Source organism: Pristiophorus japonicus, unplaced genomic scaffold, assembly GCF_044704955.1.
Source record: "Pristiophorus japonicus isolate sPriJap1 unplaced genomic scaffold, sPriJap1.hap1 HAP1_SCAFFOLD_494, whole genome shotgun sequence".
NCBI classification, from domain to species: domain Eukaryota; kingdom Metazoa; phylum Chordata; class Chondrichthyes; family Pristiophoridae; genus Pristiophorus; species Pristiophorus japonicus.
The window spans coordinates 157,501-180,000 of NW_027254400.1; the positions used below are offsets into that span (position 1 = coordinate 157,501).

General features: G+C 50.8%; 7 non-coding genes across 7 annotated transcripts; all 7 read right to left on the reverse strand.

Moving 5' to 3' along the window:
- Positions 1 to 3,500: 3,500 nt before the first annotated feature.
- On the reverse strand, positions 3,501 to 3,573 carry trnat-ugu (transfer RNA threonine (anticodon UGU)). Its single transcript has one exon. It is a non-coding gene; the product is annotated as a tRNA-Thr (tRNA).
- Positions 3,574 to 4,247: 674 nt separating this feature from the next.
- On the reverse strand, positions 4,248 to 4,320 carry trnap-agg (transfer RNA proline (anticodon AGG)). Its single transcript has one exon. It is a non-coding gene; the product is annotated as a tRNA-Pro (tRNA).
- Positions 4,321 to 8,631: 4,311 nt separating this feature from the next.
- On the reverse strand, positions 8,632 to 8,704 carry trnat-ugu (transfer RNA threonine (anticodon UGU)). The gene has a single exon. It is a non-coding gene; the product is annotated as a tRNA-Thr (tRNA).
- Positions 8,705 to 15,854: 7,150 nt separating this feature from the next.
- Positions 15,855 to 15,927, reverse strand: trnat-agu (transfer RNA threonine (anticodon AGU)). The gene has a single exon. It is a non-coding gene; the product is annotated as a tRNA-Thr (tRNA).
- Positions 15,928 to 16,777: 850 nt separating this feature from the next.
- trnat-agu (transfer RNA threonine (anticodon AGU)) lies at positions 16,778 to 16,850 on the reverse strand. The gene has a single exon. It is a non-coding gene; the product is annotated as a tRNA-Thr (tRNA).
- Positions 16,851 to 17,759: 909 nt separating this feature from the next.
- trnat-ugu (transfer RNA threonine (anticodon UGU)) lies at positions 17,760 to 17,832 on the reverse strand. The gene has a single exon. It is a non-coding gene; the product is annotated as a tRNA-Thr (tRNA).
- Positions 17,833 to 19,945: 2,113 nt separating this feature from the next.
- trnat-agu (transfer RNA threonine (anticodon AGU)) lies at positions 19,946 to 20,018 on the reverse strand. Its single transcript has one exon. It is a non-coding gene; the product is annotated as a tRNA-Thr (tRNA).
- Positions 20,019 to 22,500: the final 2,482 nt, after the last annotated feature.

The window sequence follows — 22,500 nt, forward strand, 5'->3', positions numbered from 1 at the left end:
AAGCCTTTTGAAAGTCCAAATACACCACATCCACTGGTTCTCCCTTGTCCACTCTACTAGTTACATCCTCAAAAAATTCCAGAAGATTTGTCAAGCGTGATTTCCCTTTCATCAATCCATGCTGACTTGTACCGATCCTGTCACTGACACAGACAGATAGGGGATCGGTGACCAATAGGAAGAGCAGTGGAAGGAAGGTAGTGCAGAGGTTCCCTGTGGTCATCCCCCTCCAAAACAGAGACACCGTTTTGGGTACTGCGGGAGGGATGACTCACCAGGAGAGGGCAGCAGCATCCTAGTCCATGGCACTGTGGGTGGCTCTGTTCCTGTCGATGGTCTCGGCCTGTCGCTGATTGACGGCAAATTTAGAAACAGAAGACACCCCACTGAAATTTGAACTCACAACCTCTGGTTTATTCGACCAGTGCTCTAACCCCTGGGCTATGGAGCCACCTGCTCTGGAAAAGACAGGGGAAGGAGTAGGAAAGAGAGGGGAAGGGAAAAGAGAAAGTGGAAGGAGTGAGAGAGAGGGGGAAAGGGGAGAGAGTGGGGAAAGGGAGAGAGAGAGTGGAAGGAGTGAGAGAGAGGTGGAGGGGAGAGAGAGGGGAGTCAGGGGAAAGAGAAAGGAAGGGGAGAGAGAGGGAGAAGAGGAGAATCTGAAAAGAAAGGGAAAAGAAAAGGAAAAGAGAGAGGAGACTGAAAGGGCAGAGGGGAAAGGGAGAGAGTGGGGAGAGACTGGGTCGGGGAAAGAGAGAGAGAGTAAGGGAAGATAGAGGAGCAAGGAGAGAGAGGAGGAGTGGGGAGAGAATGAAAGGAGAGAGGGGGAAGAGAGAGAGGGGGAAGGAGAGAGGGTGAGGTGAGGGAGGGGGAAGGGGGGAGAAGGGAATGAATGACAGATGGGGAAAGCGAGATAGCGGGAAAGACAGAGGGGGTAAAATGATGTAGAACGGGACATGATGGAGAAGGGAGAGAGAGATTTGGAAGGGGAGAGTGTCAGAGAAACGAGAAGAGGAGAGGGGGAAGGGTGTGAGGGGAGTCTGTTATTTAGAATTCAGGAGAGGAGGACTAAGGGTTTAATTAGGATGGGGCAAGTAAAATATGAGAGTAAGCTTGCAGGGAACATAAAAACTGACTGCAAAAGCTTCTATAGATATGTGAAGAGAAAACGATTAGTGAAGACAAATGTAGGTCCCTTGCAGTCAGAATCAGGTGAATTTATAATGGGGAACAAAGAAATGGCAGACCAATTGAACAAATACTTTGGTTCTTTCTTACATAGAAACATAGAAACACAGAAAAAGGTGCAGGAGTAGGCCATTCGGCCCTTCGAGCCTGCACCACCATTCAATAAGATCATGACTGATCATTCCCTCAGTACCCCATTCCTGCTTTCTCTCCATACCCCTTGATCCCTTCAGCCGTAAGGGCCATGTCTAACTACCTCTTGAATATATCCAATGAACTGGAATCAACAACTCTCTGCGGCAGGGAATTCCACAGGTTAACAACTCTCTGAGTGAAGAAGTTTCTCCTCATCTCAGTCCTAAATGGCTTACCCCTTATCCTTAGACTGTGTCCCCTGGTTCTGGACTTCCCGAACATCGGGAACATTCTTCCTGCATCTAACCTGTCCTGTCCCGTTAGAATTTTATATGCTTCTATGAGATCCCCTCTCATCCTTCTACACTCCAGTGAATACAGGCCCAGTCGATCCAGTCTCTCCTCATATATCAGTCCAGCCATCCCGGAAATCAGTCTGGTGAACCTTCACTGCATTCCCTCAATAGCAAGAACGTCCTTCCTCAGATTAGGAGACCAAAACTGAACACAATATTCCAGGTGAGGCCTCACCAAGGCCCTGTACAACTGCAGTAAGACCTCCCTGCTCCTATACTCAAATCCTCTCGCTATGAAGGCCAACATACCATTTGCCTTCTTCACCACCTGCTGTACCTGCATGCCAACTTTCAATGACTGATGTACCATGACACCCAGGTCTCGTTGCACCTCCCCTTTTCCTAATCTGCCACCATTCAGATAATATTCGCCTTCATGTTTTTGCCACCAAAGTGGATAACCTCACATTTATCCACATTATACTGCATCTGCCATGCATTTGCCCACTCACCTAACCTGTCCAAGTCATCCTGCAGCCTCTTAGCATCCTCCTCACAGCTCACACTGCCACCCAGCTTAGTGTCATCTGCAAACTTGGAGATATTACACTCAATTCCCTCATCCAAATCATTAATGTATATTGTAAATAGCTGGGGTCCCAACACTGAGCCCTGCGGCACCCCACTAGTCACTGCCTGCCACTCTGAAAACGACCCGTTTATCCCGACTCTCTGCTTCCTGTCTGTCAACCAGTTCTCTATCCACGTCAGTACATTACCCCCAATACCATGTGCTTTGATTTTGCACACTAATCTCTTGTGTGGAACCTTGTCAAAAGCCTTTTGAAAGTCCAAATACACCACATCCACTGGTTCTCCCTTGTCCACTCTACTAGTTACATCCTCAAAAAATTCTTGAAGATTTGTCTAGCATGATTTCCCTTTCATAAATCCATGCTGACTTGGACCGATCCTGTCACTGCTTTCCAAATGTGCTGCTATTTCATCTTTAATAATTGATTCCATCATTTTCCCCACTACCGATGTCAGGCTAACCGCTCTATAATTACCCGCTTTCTCTCTCCCTCCTTTTTTAAACAGCGGCATCACATTAGTTACCCTCCAGTCCATAGGAACTGATCCAGAGTCGATAGACTGTTGGAAAATGATCACCAATGCACCCACTATTTCAAGGGCCACTTCCTTAAGTACTCTGGGATGCAAGCTATCAGGCCCTGGGGATTTATCGGCCTTCAATCCCATCAATTTCCCGCCGAATAAGGATATCCTTCAGTTCCCCCTTTTCACGAGACCCTCGGTCCCCTAGTATTTCCAGAAGATTATTTGTGTCTTTCTTCATGAAGACAGAACCAAAGTATTTGTTCAACTGGTCTGCCATTTCTTTGTTCCCCATTATAAATTCACCTGAATCTGACCTGTTTGTCGTCACTAATTTTTTTAGAAGCCGACAAGCATCATACTCTATTTTCCCCCCCTCCTGGTTAAACTCTTTGTCCTCCTCTGCTGTATTACAAAATTCCCCCAGTCCTCAGGTTTGCTGCTTTTTCTGGCCAATTTATATGCCTCTTCCTTGGATTTAACACTGTCTTTCATTTCCCTTGTGAGCCACATTCCCCATTCTATTTTTACTCCAGACAGGGATGTACAATTGTTGGAGTTCATTCATGTGATCTTTAAATGTTTGCCATTGTCAATCCAACAAGGATCACTGGCCAGTCTATTCCAGTCTCACATCATCAAAGTTTCCTGAACTTCAGGGCCCTCATCTCTGAATTAACTCAGTCACTCTCCATCTTAATAAAGTTTTCAACCATATTTACAATTAAAGCCCTTACTAATTTAAATACTGAGATAATTTTGAGTTGGCCCCAGTGAGATTTGAACCCACGACCCCTGGTTTACAAGACCAGTGCTCTACCCCCTGAGCTATGGAGCCACCTGTAAGACCAGCTCCTGTTTGCATCTTACTATTGTTAACAAGGAGATGGGGCCCGAATAATCATTCTCGGTGATTCATCCCTGAACATTGACAGAATCTGACAGTACACAAGGAGGGCCATTCGGCCCATCGTGTCTGTGTCGGCTGTGTGAGAGAGATCAGTGCTTGTAAGTTGTAAAAGGAGGGAGAGAGGGGAATGAGTGGGAGAGGGAATGGGAGAGAGAGGGGGAAGGAGTCAGCCAGAGGGGAATGGGAGAGAGCGGAATGGGGGAGAGCGAAAGGGGGAGGGGAGAGAGATGGGAAGTCGAGAGAGGGAGGAGGCAGGGGAGAGAGAAAGGAAGGGGAGAGGGAGGGAGCAGGGGAGAATCTGAAAAGAAAGGCAAAAGAGGGAAAGAGAGGAGGGAGAGAGAGGAGGGAGGGGAGGGAGCGGAAGGGGAGAGAGAGGAAGGGGAGAGAGAGGGGAAGGGGAGAGAGAGAGGGTAAGGAGTGAGAGATGGAGAAAGTGAGATTGCAGGGAAAGAAAATGCAGAACGGATTGTGACCTGGAAAGCAGAGAGAGTGTAAGCAAGACAGAGGCCTGTTGTTTGAGGGTCAGTCTCAGAGTTGTTAATATTTATAATTAAACCCCTTGTTAATTGACAGTGTATTTAAATACTGAACTAATTTAGAAAAGGCCCCCGTGAGATTTGAACCCACGACCCCTGGTTTCCTAGACCAGTGCTCAAACTCCTGAGCTATGGAGCCACCTGCTCTGTGCTGTGGGTCATTCCCCAGTTAGTGCTGTGTGATTGAAGAATGAGGAGGGGTCAGTGAAACGCTCAGATTGTGTCTCATCCCCCAGACTCCTGCCTCCGTCTCTTCAATATTCACTTCTCAACATCGATATATCGGGTCTTTCACGTAGTAAAACATCCCAAGGCAACTCAGTCACACTCTGCCTCAATCTCTCTGTCTCTCTCTCAGTCTCTCTGTGTCTCTGTGTATCTTTCTCAGTCTCTCTCTCTCTGTCTTTCTTTCTCACTCTCTCTCTGTCGCTCAATCACTTTGTCTCTCTGTCTCTCTCTCTCTCTCTCTCTCACTCACTCTCTCTCTGTTTCTCTCTCTTTTTCAGTCTCTCTCTCTGTCTCTGTATCACTTTCTCTCTGTCGCTCACTGTCTCTCGAGCCGGAAGGGGTTAGAGAGGGGGAAGGGGAAAGTCAGAAGGGAAAGGAGAGAGAGAGAGAGAGAGATGGAGAGAGGAGCGTGTCAGTAGTTGTTATTACATCGATAGTCCACTAGGTGGGGCTCTATTAGAGAAAGAGAGAGGGAAGGGGAGAGTGAGGTGAAGGAGTGAGAGAGAGGGAAGGGGAGAATGAGAGGAAGGAGTGAGAGAGAGGGAAGGGGAGAGTGAGGGGAAGGAGTGAGGGAGAGGGAAGGGGAGAGTGAGAGGAAGGAGTGAGAGAGAGGGAAGGGGAGAGTGAGGGGAAGGAGTGAGAGAGAGGGAAGGGGAGAGTGAGAGGAAGGAGTGAGAGAGAGGGAAGAGGTGAGTGAAGGAAAGGAGTGAGAGAGAAGGAAAGGGAGAGTGAGGGGAAGGAGTGAGAGAGAGGGAAGGGGAGAGTGAGGGGAAGGAGTGAGAGAGAGAGAAGCAGAGATTTGGGGAAGGAGTGAGAGAGAGGGAAGGGGAGAGTGAGGGGATGGAGTGAGAGAGAGGGAAGGGGAGAGTGAGGGGAAGGAGTGAGAGAGAGGGAAGGGCAGAGTGAGGGGAAGGAGTGAGAGAGAGGGAAGGGGAGAGTGAGGGGAAGGAGTGAGAGAGAGGGAAGGGGAGAGTGAGGGGATGGAGTGAGAGAGAGAGACGTGGAGAGTGAGGGGAAGGAGAGAGAGAGAGGGAAGGGGAGAGTGAGGGGAAGGAGTGAGAGAGAGGGAAGGGGTGTGTGAGGGGAAGGAGTGAGAGAGAGACGGGGAAGAGGGGAGACAGAGCGAACAACAACAATAATGTGTATTTATATAGCGCCTTTAACGTAGTGAAACGTCCCAAGGTGCTCCACAGGAGGATTATGGGATAAAAATTTGACACCGAACCACAAAAGTAGAAATTAGCGCAGGTGAAGAGGTCGGTTTTAAGGAGAGTCTTGAAGGAGGAAAGAGAGGTAGAGAGGTGGAGAGGTTTAGGGAGGGAGTTCCAGAGCTTGGGGCCCAGGCAACAGAAGGCACGGCCACCGATGGTGGAGCGATTATAATCAGGGATGGTCAGGAGGGCAGAATTAGAGGAGTGCAGACATCTCGGGGGTTGTGGGGCTGGAGGAGATTACAGAGATCGGGAGGGGTGTCGGGCTGGAGGAGGTTACAGAGATAGGGAGGGGGTGTAGAGGCTGGAGAAGATTACAGAGATAGGGAGGGATGTAGGGGCTGGAAGAGGTTAGAGAGATGGGCAGAGGTGAGGGCCATGGAGGGATTTGAAAACAAGGATGAGAATTTTGAAATCGAGTTGTTGCTTAACCAGGAACCAATGTCGGTCGGTGAGCACAGGGGGTGATGGGTGAGCAGGACTAGGTGCAAGTTAGGACACGCGGCAGCGAGCACAGGGGTGATGGGTGAGTGGGGCTCGGTGCGAGTTAGGACACGGGGCAGTGAGCACAGGGGGTGATGGGTGAGTGGGACTCGGTGCGAGTTAGGACACGGGGCAGCGAGCACAGGGGGTGATGGGTGAGTGGGGCTCGGTGCGAGTTAGGACACGGGGCAGTGAGCACAGGGGGTGATGGGTAAGTGGGACTCGGTGCGAGTTAGGACATGGGTCAGTGAGCACAGGGGGTGATGGGTGAGTGGGACTGGGTGTGAGTTAGGACATGGGTCAGTGAGCACAGGGGGTGATGGGTGAGTGGGACTCGGTGCGAGTTGGGACACGGGGGCAGTGAGCACAGGGGGTGATGGGTAAGTGGGACTCGGTGCGAGTTAGGACATGGGTCAGTGAGCACAGGGGGTGATGGGTGAGCGGGACTAGGTGTGAGTTAGGACATGGGTCAGTGAGCACAGGGGGTGATGGGTGAGCGGGACTAGGTGTGAGTTAGGACATGGGTCAGTGAGCACAGTGGGTGATGGGTGAGCGGGACTCGGTGCGAGTTAGGACACGGGGGCAGCGAGCACAGGGGGTGATGGGTGAGCAGGACTGGGTGCGAGTTAGGACACGGGGGCAGCGAGCACAGGGGGTGATGGGTGAGTGGGACTCGGTGCGAGTTAGGACATGGGGCAGCCGAGTTTTGGATCACCTCTAGTTTACGACGGGTAGAATGTGGGAAGGAGTGAGAGAGAGAATCAGTGAATCATAAACATTTACAGCATGGAAGGAGGACATTCCGGCCCATCGTGTCCCCACCGGCCGACCAAGAGCTACCCAGCCTAATCCCACTTTCCAGCTCTCGGTCCGTAGCCCTGTAGGTTATGACACTCCAAGTGTACATCCAAGTACTTTTTAAATGTGGTGAGGGTTTCTGCCTCTACCACCCTTTCAGGCCGTGAGTTCCAGACCCCCACCACCCTCTGGGTGAAGACATTTCCCCTCAAATCCCCTCTAAACCTCCCCCCAATTACTTTAAAATCTGTGCCCCCTGGTTATTGACCCCCTCTGCTAAGGGAAATAGGTCCTTCCTATCCACTCTATCCAGGCCCCTCATAATTTTATACACCTCAATTAAATCTCCCCTCAGCCTCCTCTGTTCCCAAGAAAACAACCCCAGCCTATCCAATCTTTGCTCATGGCTAAAGTTTTCCTGTCCCGGCAACATCCTGGTAAATCCCCTCTGCACCCTCTCCAGTGCAATCACATCCTTCCTGTAATGTGGTGACCAGAACTGCACGCAGTACTCCAGCTGTGGCCTAACCAGTGTTGTGTACAGTTCGAGCGTAACCACAGGGCGGAGGTAAGGTATGCATTTAATAAATTTGGTGACTTTACAGAGTGCCCTCCGAGGGTCAAACCGATGTGGCCGTGGGATTCATTATTTGTGGAAAATCCCAACTGTGTCCATTGCCGCATCTCGAGCCTAAAACCAGCGAAGGCAGGAACTGGGAAATGTCAGGATATCGCAGGAAGGATGTGATTGCACTGGAGAGGGTGCAGAGGAGATTTACCAGGATGTTGGCGGGACTGGAGAATTTTAGCGATGAGGAAAGATTGGATCGGCTGGGGTTGTTTTCTTTGGAACAGAGGAGGCTGAGGGGAGACCTCCATTCCTTCACCCAGAGGGTGGTGGGGGTCTGGAACTCACGGCCTGAAAGGGTGGTAGAGGCAGAAACCCTCACCACATTTAAAAGGTACTTGGATGTGCACTTGAAGTGCCGTAAGCTACAGGGCTACGGACCGAGAGCTGGAAAGTGGGATCAGGCTGGGATCATATCATCATCATAGGCAGTCCCTCGGAATCGAGGAAGACTTGCTCCCACTCGAAACATGAGTCCTGAGGTGACTGAACAGCCCAATACGGGAACCACAGTCCCTGTCACAGGTGGGACAGATAGACGTTGAGGGAAGGGGAGGGTGGGACTGGTTTGCCGCACGCTCCTTCCGCTGCCTGCGCTTGGTCTCTGCACACTCTCGGCGACGAGACTCGAGGTGCTCAGCGCCCTCCCGGATGCACTTCCTCCACTCCGGACGGACTGGTCTTTGGCCAGGGACTCCCAGGTGTCAGTGGGGATGTTGCACTTTATCAGGAAGGCTTTGAGGCTGTTCCCTCTGCCCACCTTTGGCTCGCTTGCCGTGAAGGAGTTCCGAGTAGAGCGCTTGCTTTGGGAGTCTCGTGTCTGGGACATGCGGACTATGTGGCCCTGCCCAGCAGATAGCTCTTGGTCGGCTGGTGCGGACACGATGGGCCGAAATGGTCTCCTTCCCTGCTGTAAGTTTCTATGAGTCGATGATATATCGGTGTCTCTGAGACTGGATGTGGAAAAGGTGGGATACAGACTGGGGGTGGGAAGTGAAAGTGCTGTGGGCAGATTGTAAAGTGCGGAGTGAGCGGTTCCTGTTGATGGTGTCGGCCTGTCGCCGATTGACGGTCAATTCAGCAACAGAAGCCAAAATTGAGTAGGCCCCAGTGAGATTTGAACCCACGACCCCTGGTTTACAAGACCAGTGCTCTTACCCCTGAGCTATGGAGCCACCTGTAACACCAGCTCCTGTTTACATCTTACTATTGTTAACAAGGAGGTGGGGCCCAAATAATCATTCTCGGTGATTCATCCCTGAACATTGACAGAATCTTACAGCATACAAGGAGAGCCATTCAGCCCATCGTGTCTGTGTCGGCTCTGTGAGAGAGATGAGTGCTTGGAAGTTGGAAAAGTCAGGAGAAGGAGTCATCCAGAGGGGAATGGGATATTTATAATAAATGCCGTTGTTAATTGACAGTGAATTTAAACACTGAGCTAATTTTGAGTAGGCCCCAGTGAGATTTGAACCGACTACCCCTGGTTTACTGGACCAGTGCTCTAACCCCTGAGCTATGGAACCACCTGCTCTGGGTTGTGGGTCATTCCCCAGTTAGTGCTGTGTGTTTGAAGAATGAGGAGGGGTCAGTGAAACGCTCAGATTGTGTCTCATCCCCCAGACTCCTGCCTCCGTCTCTTCAATATTCGCCTCTCAACATCGATATATCGGGTCTTTCACGTAGTAAAACATCCCAAGGCAACTCAGTCACACTCTGTCCCAATCTCTCTGTCTCTCTGTCTCTCTGTCTCTGTCTCTTTCTTTCTGTCTTTCACCTTCTCACTCGGTCCCTCGAGGGGGGAGGGTGTAGCGGGGGAAGGGGAGAGAGAGGGAGAAGGGAAGAGAGGGGGGGGATTGGGAGAGATGGGGAGGGGGAGAGTGTGATGGGAAAGGGGAGAGCGAGCGCGAAGGAATGAAAGGGAGGATGGAGGGGAGTGGAGACTGGGGAGGGGAGAGAGAAGGTGAGGGAGGAGAGAGAGGAGGGGAGAAAATGGAAAGGGAGAGGGCAAGGAGTGAGCGAGAGGGGAAGGGGAGAGAGAGAGGGGGAAGGGGAGAGCAAGAGGGGGAGGGGAAAGAGTAGGAAGGGGAGAGAGAGGGGGGGGAAGGTGAAAGAGATGTTAAGAGGAGTGATGGGGAAGGAGTGAGAGAGAGAGGGGAAGGAGTGAGAGAGCGAGGAAGGGGAGAGAGAAAGGGGAAGGGGAGAGAGGGAGAAGGGGAGAATCTGAAAGGAAAGGGAAAAGAGAGAGAGAGAGAGGAGGGAGGGGAGGAAAGGGAGCGGAGAAGGAGGAGGGAGAGGGAGAGTGGAAAGGCAGAGTCGGAGGGGGAGAGAGTGGGACGGGAAGAGGGTGAGGCGAGGGAGGGGAAAGGGGGAGAGGGGAACGAGTGAGAGACGGGGAAAGCGAGATAGCGGGAAAGTGAGAGAGGAATAAAAAGATGTGGAACGGGTCGTGATTGTTGTGTACACATGTAAACGTCACCAATATGTAAGACTTGCCACTAGGGGGCACACCTGTGGGAGACCCAATGGTCACCTGTACACCCTGGGACAAGCAGGTATATAAGGTGACTCACCATACTGCTTCCCCACCCTGGAGTCTGAATAAAGAGCACAAGGTCACCACAGTTTGAGCTTGCAATACAGTCCTGTGGATTTATTCTGAACATCACTCACTGGCGACGAGTAACGGATCACCAACCTTCACACGGTAATGGCTGCCGTTGGTCTTGTTGAGGGATTTGTTGAGGGTGATGATTTGGGAAGCCTTCGTTGAGCGTCCCGACCGGTACTACGTCGCCAATGAACAGGACGAGGCTGAGAGAGGGCGATCAAGACCAGGGCGATTCTCCTCACCGTATGTGGGTCTCCGATATACGGCCTGCTCAAAAACCTGCTGGCACCGGTCAAACCAGAGGAGAAGACTTACACAGAGCTGTGTGTGCTGGTGTGGGAACGCCTCAAGCCGAAGGAGAGCACCTTAAAGGCCAGGTATCACTTTTACACCCACCGGCGCTCCCAGGGCCAGAAGATTCCTTGCGGGGCAGTACGGTTTTTGCGGGATCTTTGCGGGAAATGTTGCCGAACGGTTTCGTGCTCGGAATCGGTCACGAGGTCATCCTTCGCAAGCTGCTGTCTGCCGGATCCCGGGATAAACGGGCCCTTTTCGGAATGGGAGGCAGTGACTAGTGGGGTACCGCAGGGCTCAGTGCTGGGACCCCAGCTATTTACAATATACATCAATGATTTAGATGCAGGAATTGAGTGTAATATCTCCAAGTTTGCAGATGACACTAAGCTGGGTGGCGGTGTGAGCTATGAGGAGGATGCTAAGAGGCTGCAGGGTGACTTGGACAGGTTAGGTGAGTGGGCAAATGCATGGCAGATGCAGTATAATGTGGATAAATGTGAGGTTATCCACTTTGGGGGCAAAAACAGGAAGGCAGAATATTATCTGAATGGTGACAGATTAGGAAAAGGGGAGGTGCAACGAGACCTGGGTGTCATGGTACATCAGTCATTGAAAGTTGGCATGCAGGTACAGCAGGAGGTGAAGAAGGCAAATGGGATGTTGGCCTTCATAGCGAGAGGATTTGAGTATAGGAGCAGGGAGGTCTTACTGCAGTTGTACAGGGCCTTGGTGAGGCCTCACCTGGAATATTGTGTTCATTTTTGGTCTCCTAATCTGAGAAAGGACATTCTTGCTATTGAGGGAGTGCAGCGAAGATTCACCAGACTGATTCCCGGGATGGCTGGACTGATATATGAGGAGAGACTGGATAAACTGGGCCTTTATACACTGGAGTTTAGAAGGATGAGAGGGGATCTCACAGAAACGTATAAGATTCTGACGGGACGGGACAGGTTAGATGCGGGAAGAATGTTCCCGATGTTGGGGAAGTCCAGAACCAGGGGACACAGTCTGAGGATAAGGGGTAAGCCATTTAGGACTGAGATGAGGAGAAATTTCTTCACTCAGAGAGTTGTTAACCTGTGGAATTCCCTGCTGCAGAGAGTTGTTGAGGCCAATTCATTGGATATATTCAAGAGGGAGTTAGTTATGGCCCTTAAGGCTAAAGGGATCAAGGGGTATGGAGAGAAAGCAGGAAAGGGGTACTGAGGTGAATGATCAGCCATGATCTTATTGAATGGTGGTGCAGGCTCGAAGGGCCGAATGGCCTACTCCTGCACCTATTTTCTCTGTTTCTATGTTTCTATCTGAGCAAGGCCATCACGACAGCCCAGGCCTTCATATCCACGAGCGATAACACGAAACAGATTCGAAGCTCACCGGCAAGTACTGTGCATAAAATAACGTATTCAGCAGGCAGAGCGGCACAGGACAGGGCCCACATGACCGCAGAGGCCAGACCTAGGCCTCGAGTGGCTCAGAGTCCGCCGTGGGCCGTGAATGCGTATCCATTAGCACCATGTTGGCGCTGCTGGGGTCAGCCATCGAGCCCATCAATGTCGATTCAAGCCCTGTGTGTGCAAGGGCCGTGGAACAATGGGGCACCTCCAGCGAATGTGCAAACGGTCTGTGACTCACCACGTGGCAGAGTCAGGAGAGGACCATCGATCCAGCGAGGGTCACGCTGAACGAGCAGGAGAGGCAACTCAACCTGAGGCTGAAGGGGAAGTACATGGGGTACACACCTTCACCACCAAAAGCCCTCCGATAATGTGAAAAGTTGGACCTAACGGCACTCCAGTCTCCATGGAACTAGACACGGGGGCGGGTCAATCAATAATGAGCCAGAAGGCATTCGAGAGGCTGTGGGGGGGGGCGACAGAGCACAATGACCCAAGCTGATCCCGATTCAGGCAAAGCTGGGCACCTACACCAAGGAACTGAGACCAGTTATTGGTAGTGCGGGCATAAGGGTATCCCATGAGGGAGCGGTGCGCGATTTACCTCTGTGGATTGTTTCAGGTGATGGGCCAATGCTGCTTGGTAGAAGGTGGATGGGGAAGATTCGATGGAACTGGGAAGACCTCTGTGTACCTTCTCTGGCGAACAACCTCTCCCCTTGCTCAAAGGCTGAGCAAGCCCCCCACCTTCAGCTGAACCAGGCGTCGAAGTGCAGATCCATTTGCAGACCCCCGAGGCACAGGCCGCTCATCGCGACCACCAGGAGGCGAAGACCAACCGAGCAGCGGTTACAGACGGAGGGTACCCAGCACCCGAAGCCGACGACCTCTTGGCGGCGACGGAAGAGGCTCCAGGTCGACCAAGCGGAGCGGGGCTCCGGCCGAAACCATCCGAATGTGTCTTCCCGACGCCAGAGGCGGAAATCCCTGGGGAGGAAGATGGCGGCAGTCGAGAGAAGCGTCCAGACCACGGGTCGAGAGAAACGTCCAGACCACGGGGTGTGGCCGCAACGGAACAGAGGCATGTGTTGGCCAGCGAGGAAGGCCACTGGGTTTGGGGCAAAGGTAAAGGGGGGGGCCGCTGAGAAGGCCAGGAACCCACTATGTTCCAATAAGTTGTTTGCACTGTGGAACCCATGTGAGCGTTCTTTCGTGGCCAATGGTATACTATCATATGGGGTCGGGGGTACGTTAAAACAAGCCAAAGTAGCGGGCAAACAACAACCGGTCGTATATGTATCTGACAAAGTACTTGTAGCAAGTGATGTGTTATCACATTACCGCCTGCTCACGGCGAACCGCCAGACGGGAGTGTTGCAGCTTATCCGTCGCAAAGACGTAATGCTCATCCCATCAGATTGCCCCCCCCCTGCTGTGGGGCAAACCCTGCAACGTGTTACAAAGAAAGGCAGGGAGGCTACACACAGTCGGTGGTGCGGGAACCTCCGTACTACGTCCCAGGATCCACGGGGGACCACACGGCCTCCCGCTACCACTGAAAGTCTCAGGGCCGTATCGGCCCATCCTGGGCTCTCCAGGCCTCAGGGTCAGCGACAATAGTCCGCAGCGGGCAGCCCAGATCACCAAGCCGAGCACCACACGTGTCGCGGTAGACTCCCTACAGACCCCGGCTGTCCCGGGTTGCTACGCAGTCACCGGACAGAGTCGCTCAGGACCGAGCCTTCCGCCTGCTATCAGCAGAGAATGCACCACGATCGTACGGCCCCCCTCCACACCACATCAGAATAAGTGACGTGGACAATATTCAGGGCCCCCAGATGGGGCCGAGAGCACTGTGTGAGACAAAGAGGGGAATGGAGTGTGTGTGTGTGTGTGATGAAAATGGAGTGTTTGGTTGTGAAACCATGTACTGAGCAAACGCAGAAAGCGTTTGGACCAGACCAGACTGCAAACTATCGATAAGCAGGCCACCATTGTGAAAGGACCTGGCCACGTCTGTCCCATCACACCAGGCACTCGGCCGGGCAGCAACGTTCCGACCAACTCACCCAGGCCAGGAATTCAAATCAGGTGATCGACCCGGGGACACAGGGCGTCATATCGCCTCAACTTGCACATAACTGGTACATAAGCCTTTGGAGGGGGCGGGGGGGAGTGATGTTATGTATGCACCGAAACCTCACCAATATGTCAGACTTGCCACTAGGGGGCACACCTGTGGGAGGCCTAAGGGTCACTTGTGCACCCTGGGACAAGCAGGTACATAAGGTGATCCACCATGCTGCTTCCCCACTCTGGGGTCTCAATAAAGAGACCAAGGTCACAATAGTTTCAGCTTACGATACGGTCCCGTGGATTTATTCTGAACATAACAGTGATGGGGATGGCAGAGAAAAATGCTGTACCTGCATGCCAACTTTCAATGACTGATGAACCATGACACCCAGGTCTCGTTGCACCTCCCCTTTTCCTAATCTGCCGCCATTCAGATAATATTCTGCCTTCGTGTTTTTGCCCCCAAAGTGGATAACCTCACATTTATCCACATTATACTGCATCTGCCATGCATTTGCCCACTCACCTAACCTGTCCAAGTCACCCTACACACTTTTAGTGTCCTCCCCACAGCTCACACTGCCACCCAGTTGGAGATATTACACTCAATTCCCTCATCCAAATCATTAATGTATATTGTAAATAGCTGGGGTCCCAACACTGAGCCCTGCGGCACCCCACTAGTCACTGCCTGCCATTCTGAAAACGACCCGTTTATCCCGATTCTTTGCTTCCTGTCTGCCAACCAGTTCTCTATCCACGTCAATACATTACCCCCAATACCATGTGCTTTAATTTTGCACACTAATCTCTTGTGTGGAACCTTGTCAAAAGCCTTTTGAAAGTCCAAATACACCACATCCACTGGTTCTCCCTTGTCCACTCTACGAGTTACATCCTCAAAAAATTCGAGAAGATTTGTCTGGCATGATTTCCCTTTCATAAACCCATGCTGACTTGGATCGATCCTGTCACTGCTTTCCAAATGTGCTGCTTTTTCATCTTTAATAATTGATTCCATCATTTTCCCCACTACCGATGTCAGGCTAACCGGTCTATAATTACCCGCTTTCTCTCTCCCTCCTTTTTTAAACAGAGGCATAACATTAGTTACCCTCCAGTCCATAGGAACTGATCCAGAGTTGATAGACTGTTGGAAAATGATCACCAATGCATCCACTATTTTGAGAGCCACTTCCTTAAGTACTCTGGGATGCAGGCTATCAGGCCCCGGGGATTTATCTGCCTTCAATCCCATCAATTTCCCGAACACAAGTTCCCACCTAATACGGATATCCTTCAGTTCCCCCTTCTCACTCGTCCCCTAGTACTTCCGGAAACTTATTTGTGTCTTCCTTCGTGAAGACAGAACCAAAGAATTTTTTTAACTGGTCCACCATTTCTTTGTTCCCCATTATAAATTCACCTGAATCTGACTGCAAGGGATCTATGTTTGTCGTCACTAATCTTTTTAGAAGCTTTTGCAGTCAGTTTTTATGTTGCCTGCAAGCTTCCTCTCATACTCTATTTCCCCCCTCCTGGTTAAACCCTTTGTCCTCCTCTGCTGCATTACAAAATTCTCCCAGTCCTCAGGTTTGCTGCTTTTTCTGGCCAATTTATATGCCTCTTCCTTGGATTGAACACTATCCTTAATTTCCCTTGTGAGCCACATTCCCCATTTTATTTTTACTCCAGACAGGGATGTGCAATTGTTGGAGTTCATCCATGTGATCTTTAAATGTTTGCCATTGTCAATCCAACATCAACCCTTTAAGGATCACTGGCCAGCCTATTCACATCTCACACCACCAAAGTTATCTTTCCTGAACTTCAAGGCCCTCATCTCTGAATTAACTCTGTCACTCTCCATCTAAATAAAGTATTTGACCCATATTTACAATTAAAGCCCTAGCTAATTTAAATACTGAGCTAATTTTGAGTAGGCCCCAGTGAGATTTGAACCCACAATCCCTGGTTTACTAGACCAGTGCTCTAACCCCTGAGCTATGGAGCCACTTGCTGTGGGTTGTGGGTCATTACCCAGTTAGTGCTGTGTGTTTGAAGAATGAGGAGGGGTCAGTGAAACGCTCAGATTGTGTCTCATCCCCCAGACTCCAGCCTCCATCTCTTCAATATTCGCCTCTCAACATCGATATATCGGGTCTTTCACGTAGTAAAACATCCCAAAACAACTCAGTCACAGTCTGCCTCAATCTCTCTGTCTCTCTCTCTTTCTCTCTGTCTCTCAGTCTCTCGATCTCTCTCTCTCTCTCTCTCACTGTCTCTCTCTTTCTGTGCAGAGCGGAGGAAGGGGAGAGAGGGAGAAGGGGAGAATTGTTGAGATGGGGAGGGGGAGAGTCTGATGGAAAAGGGGAGAGCGAGAGTGAGGGAAGGAGAGAAAGTCAGGAGGGAGGGGAGTGGAGACAGGTGAAGGGAGGGAGAAGGAGAGGGAAGATAGAGCGAGGAGGGGAGAAAATGAAAAGTGAGAGAGGAAGGAGTGAGCGAGAGGGGAAGGGGAGAGAGAGCAGAATGGGGAGCGAGGGGGGAAGGAGAGGGAGAGAGGGGGGAAGCTGAGAGAGAGGGGGAAGAGGAGAAAGATCAGCAAGGAGAGAGCAGAAGGGGCGAGATAGGTGAAAGGATAGAGAGTGAGGGGAGAGAGGGGAAGGAGTGAGAGACGGGGAAAGAGAGATAGCGGGAGAGAGGGTAAAAAGATGCAGAATGGATTGTGATGGGGAAGGAAGAGAGAGGTTTGGAAGGGTAGAGAGAAGCCTGTTCTTCAAGGGTCGGTCTCAGAGCTGTTTAATATTTATAATTTAAGCCCTTGTTAATTGACGGTGAACTTAAATACTGAGCTCATTTTGAGTAGGCCCCAGTGAGATTTGAACTCACAACCCCTAGTTTACTAGATCAGTGCTCTAACCCCTGAGCTATGGAGCCACCTGCTTTGAGAAAGACAGGGGAAGGAGCAGGAAAGAGAGGGGAAGGGAAAAGAGAGAGTGCAAGGAGGAAGAGAGAGGGGAATTGTCATTTATGCAACCAGCATTTTAACCCATGTCTCATCTGACCAAAGTTGTACACTATGAGAACATTGACCACAAGGGGGTGAACTTGTGGGAGACACTCCTAACCTGGATCTTCAGGTATAAAAGTGGAAGCTCCACCCACTTCCATCACTTGAGTGCTGTGGAATAAAGGACAGGTCACAGACTGACCTTCTCTCAAGCATGGGCCTCGTGTGCATTTATACTGTGCAGTAAGGACGTATCAGGGAAGGGGAGAGAGAGAGAGGAGAGAGAGAGGGGAAGGGGAGAGAGAGGGGAAGGAGTGAGAGAGAGGGAAGGGGAAACAGGTAGGAAGAGTGAGGGGAAGGGAGAGTCAGAGGGGGAGAGGAAAGAGGGGGTAAGTGGAGAGAGTGTCTGGAATGGTGGGGAGAGAGTGGAAGGAGTGAGAGAGGGAAGGGGAGAGAGGGGGAAGGAGTGGTTAGCGGACAGAGGGGTTAGGGAGAGAAGTAAGATAGACGAGGAAGGAGAGAGAGGAAGGAGTGGGGAGAGAATGAAAGTAGAGAGGGAAGGGGAGAGCAAGAGGAGTGAGAGGGTGAGGCAAGGGAAGGGGGGAGAGGGGAATGAGTGAGAGACGGGGAAAGCGAGATAGCGGGAAAGGAGAGAGGGGTAAAAAGATATAGAACAGGTCATGATGAGGAAGGGAGAAAGAGATTTGGAAGGGGAAAGAGAATCGAGAAGAGGAGAGGGGGAAGGGAGCCTGTTGTTGCAGAGTCGGTCTTGGAGCTGTTTAATATTTATAATTAAAGCCCTTGTTGTTAATTGAAATACTGAGCTAATTTTGAGTAGGCCCCAGTGAGATTTGAACCCACGATCCCTGGTTTACAAGACCAGTGCTCTTACCCCTGAGCTATGGAGCCACCTACTCTGTGAAAGACAGGGGAAGGAACAGGAAAGAGAGGGGAAGGGAAAAGAGAGAGTGCAAGGAGTGAGAGAGAGGGGGAAGGGGAGAGAGAGAGTGGGGAATGGGGGGAAGGGGAGAGAGAGTGGATGGAGTGAGAGATATCAATGGAAATTGACACGGGTGCATCCGTGAGTGTAATAGCGGAGTCGCTGTACATCGACAAATTGCGTGATTTCCAGCTTGAACGAGATGAGGAGTCCAAGTCATGTTTGACTTTAAATACTCATCTAGGCCGAAATCAATTTAATAGGCTACCGTTTGGAGTGTCTTCCGCCCCTGCCATATTCCAAGGGGTGATGAACCAGATTTTGCAAGGTATTGAAGGGTTAGTATGTTATTTAGATGACATACGAATTTCAGCATCAAATAGACAAATTCACAATAACATATTGAATGAAGTCCTCAAAAGGCTTGAGAAGCACAGAGTGCGCGTGTCTGCTCGTAAGTGTGAGTTATTTAAAAACTCAGTGGAGTACTTAGGGTACAGAGTAGACAAAGATGGTTTACATCCAACCATGGGAAAGCTGGATGCAATTAGGAATGCACCCACTCCCAGGGTGTGGCAAAGGCTACATATTGATTTTGCTGAGTTAGAAGGACAACAATTGTTCATTGTGATTGATAGCCATTCGAAGTGGGTTGAGGTGTTTCCAATGTGGAAAATAACAACAAGTAAAACAGTGGACATTTTACGAAAATTATTTTCTTCATTTGGCCTCCCTGAAGAAATTGTTTCAGATACTGGACCACAATTTCGTTCAGAAGAATTTGCACAGTTCACGAGCAAAAATGGTGTGAAACATACCAAGGTTCCACCATACCATCCTGCTTCGAATGGTGCAGCAGAGCGCACTGTACAAATTGTAAAACGTGCCCTCATCAAACAAATGTTAGACCCAAATCCAAGGAAACGACAATTGTCATTGGATCACAAATTGGTTAATTTTTTGATTCCATATTGAAATACTCCTCATACAACTACTGGTAGAACACCAGCAGAGTTGTTTCTCAAACGACAGCCACGAACCAGATTCTCATTGTTAAAGCCAAATTTGGCACAGTCCGTAGAAGAGACACAAATAAGACAGAAAGAGAACCATGATAGAGGTAGAGTAAAAGAGAGAAGTGTGAAATTGAACCAGAAGGTGAGAGCGAAGAACCATCACCATAAATGTTTAAAGTGGTTTCCAGGAAGAGTGATGAAGATATGTGGTCCGCGCACATATTTGGTAAGGATGTTTGATAATGGACAGGTTAGGTTTGTTCATATTGATCATATTTTACCTACAAACATGGAAGGAGTTGAAGGTGAGAATGATTCAATTATTTCTGACTTATCAGATAGTTTTGATACACCAGTCGCAAATCCTAAATCCAATGTACTGGAAACAAATCCAGGAGAGAATCAGAATGAAAGTCTGAGTCCGAGTCAGGAAAACAAAGAGCCTGAAGTTAGAGTGAGCTCAAATGAAAATCAAGGAAATTCCGTGAGGAAAACGTTCTTCAGGATGAGCCTCGAATGAGTGTGAAATCAACACCATGTTTGGAAGGTTCTGTTCAAGAGCGAAGAAATCCTCTTCGAAACAGAAAACAAGTGGTAAAGTTAAATTTGTAAATATGGAAAAAAGAATAAGTTTATATCCTGTGTTATGTATAAACATGAAAATTATGTATGATGTTTGTTATAATAACTTCTTCATTGAGGAGGGAGAAGTGCAATGTCTGTAAGCTTGTAATGTTTATAGCTCCACTCTGTGGATGTGGACGTATTGTGTACTGCAACTGCATAGTTAATAATAAACAGAACCAGGCAGATTTCCGGAGGCTTCCGAGAGAGCTGCCTGCCATGTTGGAAGCTGTGTGTGCTTATGCTCTGTGAATATATCACAGTGAGATAGCGGAAAAGGGAGAGAGGGGTAAAAGGATGTAAAATAGCAAAGGCAGATGGAGAGACAGTGTAAGCGAGACGAGAACTTGCAGTTCCATGGTCGGTCTCGGAGCTGTTTAATATTTATAATTAAAGACCTTGTTAATTGACAGTGAACTTAAATATTGAGCTACTTTAGAATAGGCCCCAGTGAGCTTTGAACTCATAACCCCTGGTTTACTAGACCAGTGCTTTAACCCCTGAGCTATGGAGCCACTTTCTATGGGTTGTGGGTCATTCCCCAGTTAGTGCTGTGTGTTTGAAGAATGAGGAGGGGTCAGTGAAACGCTCAGATTGTGTCTCATCCCCCAGACTCCTGCCTCAGTCTCTTCAATATTCGCCTCTCAACATCGATATATCGGGTCTTTCACGTAGTAAAACATTCCAAGGCAACTCAGTCACACTCTGTCCCAATCTCTCAGTCTCTCTGTCGCTCACTATATCTCTCTTACGCTCTCTCTCTGTCTCTCCATCACTTTCTCTCTGTCGCTCTCTGTCTCTCGAGCTGGAAGGAGTTAGAGAGAGGCAAGGGGAAAGTCAGAAGGGAAAGGAGAGAGAGAGAGAGAGGGAGGAGAGAGATTGAGGAGTGAGTGGAGAGAGAGGAGCGGAGAGTGGGGAAGGGGAGAAAGCGGGGGAAAGGGACAGGGAAGGGGAGAGAGAGAGAGAGAGAGAAGGAGAGAGAGAGGAGTGTGTCAGTAGTTGTCATGACATCGACAGTCCACGAGGTGAGCGTCTATTAGAGGAAGAGAGAGGGAAGGCGAGAGTGAGGGGAAGGAGTGAGAGAGAGGGAAGGGGAGAGTGAGGGGAAGGAGTGAGAGAGAGGGAAGGGGAGAGTGAGGGGAAAGAGTGAGAGAGAGGGAAGGCGAGAGTGAGGGGAAGGAGTGAGAGAGAGGGAAGGGGAGAGTGAGGGGAAGGAGTGAGAGAGAGGGAAGGGGAGAGTGAGGGGAAAGAGTGAGAGAGAGGGAGGGGGAGAGTGAGGGGAAGGAGTGAGAGAGAGGGGAGGGGAGAGTGAGGGGAAGGATTGAGAGAGAGGGAAGGGGAGAGTGAGGGGAAGGAGTGAGAGAGAGGGAAGGGGAGAGTGAGGGGAAGGAGTGAGAGAGAGACGGGGAAGAGGAGAGACAGAGGGAACACCAACAATAATGTATATTTATATAGCGCCTTTAACGTAGTGAAACGTCCCAAGGTGCTCCACAGGAGGATTATGGGATAAAAATTTGACACCGAGCCACAAAAGTAGAAATTAACGCAGTTGAAGAGGTCGGTTTTAAGGAGCGTCTTGAAGGAGGAAAGAGAGGTAGAGAGGCGGAGAGGTTTAGGGAGGGAGTTCCAGAGCTTGGGGCCCAGGCAACAGAAGGCCCGGCCACCGATGGTGGAGCGATTATAATCAGGGATGGTCAGGAGGGCAGAATTAGAGGAGTGCAGACATCTCGGGGGGTTGTGGGGCTGGAGGAGATTACAGAGATAGGGAGGGGTGTAGGGGCTGGAGGAGGTTACAGAGATAGGGAGGGGTGTAGGGCTGGAGGAGGTTACAGAGATAGTGAGGGGTGTAGGGGCTGGAGGAGATTACAGAGATAGGGAGGGGTGTAGGGGCTGGAGGAGGTTACAGAGATCTCGGGGGGTTGTGGGGCTGGAGGAGGTTACAGGGATAGGGAGGGGCGAGGGGCTGGAGGAGGTTACAGAGATAGGGAGAGGTGTAGGGCTGGAGGGGGTGATAGAGATAGGGAGGGGTGTAGGGGCTGGAAGAGGTTACAGAGATAGGGAGGGGTGTAGGGGCTGGAGGAGGTTACAGAGATCTCGGGGGGTTGTGGGGCTGGAGGAGGTTACAGGGATAGGGAGGGGCGAGGGGCTGGAGGAGGTTACAGAGATAGGGAGAGGTGTAGGGGCTGGAGGAAGTTACACAGATACGGAGGCTTGTGGGGCCGGAGGAGATTACAGAGATAGGGAGGGGTGTAGGGGCTGGAGGAGGTGACAGAGATAGGGAGGGGTGCAGGGGCTGGAGGTTACAGAGATAGGGAGGGGTGTAGGGGCTGGAGGAGATTACAGAGATAGGGAGGGGTGTAGGGGCCATGGAGAGATTTGTAAACAAGGATGAGAATTTTGAAATCGAGGCGTTGCTTTACCGGGAGTCAATGTAGGTCAGTGAGCACAGGGGGTGATGGGTGAGCGGGACTGGGTACGAGTTAGGACACGGGGGCAGTGAGCACAGAGGGTGATGGGTGAGTGGGACTGGGTGCGAGTTAGGACACGGGTCAGTGAGCACAGGGGGTGATGGGTGAGTGGGACTGGGTGTGAGTTAATACACGGGGTCAGTGAGCACAGTGGGTGATGGGTGAGTGGGACTCGGTGCGAGTTAGGACACGGGGGTAGTGAGCACAGGGGGTGATGGGTGAGTGGGACTCGGTGCGAGTTAGGACACGGGGCAATGAGCACAGGGCTGATGGGAGGGCGGGACTCGGTGCGCGTTAGGACACGGGAGTGAGCACAGGGGGTGATGGGTGAGCGAGACTGGGTGCAAGTTAGGACATGGGGTCAGCGAGAACAGGGGCTGATGGGTGAGTGGGACTGGGTGCGAGTTAGGACACGGGGGCAGTGAGCACAGAGGGTGATGGGTGAGTGGGACTGGGTGCGAGTTAGGACACGGGGGCAGTGAGCACAGAGGGTGATGGGTGAGCGGGGCTGGGTGCGAGTTAGGACACG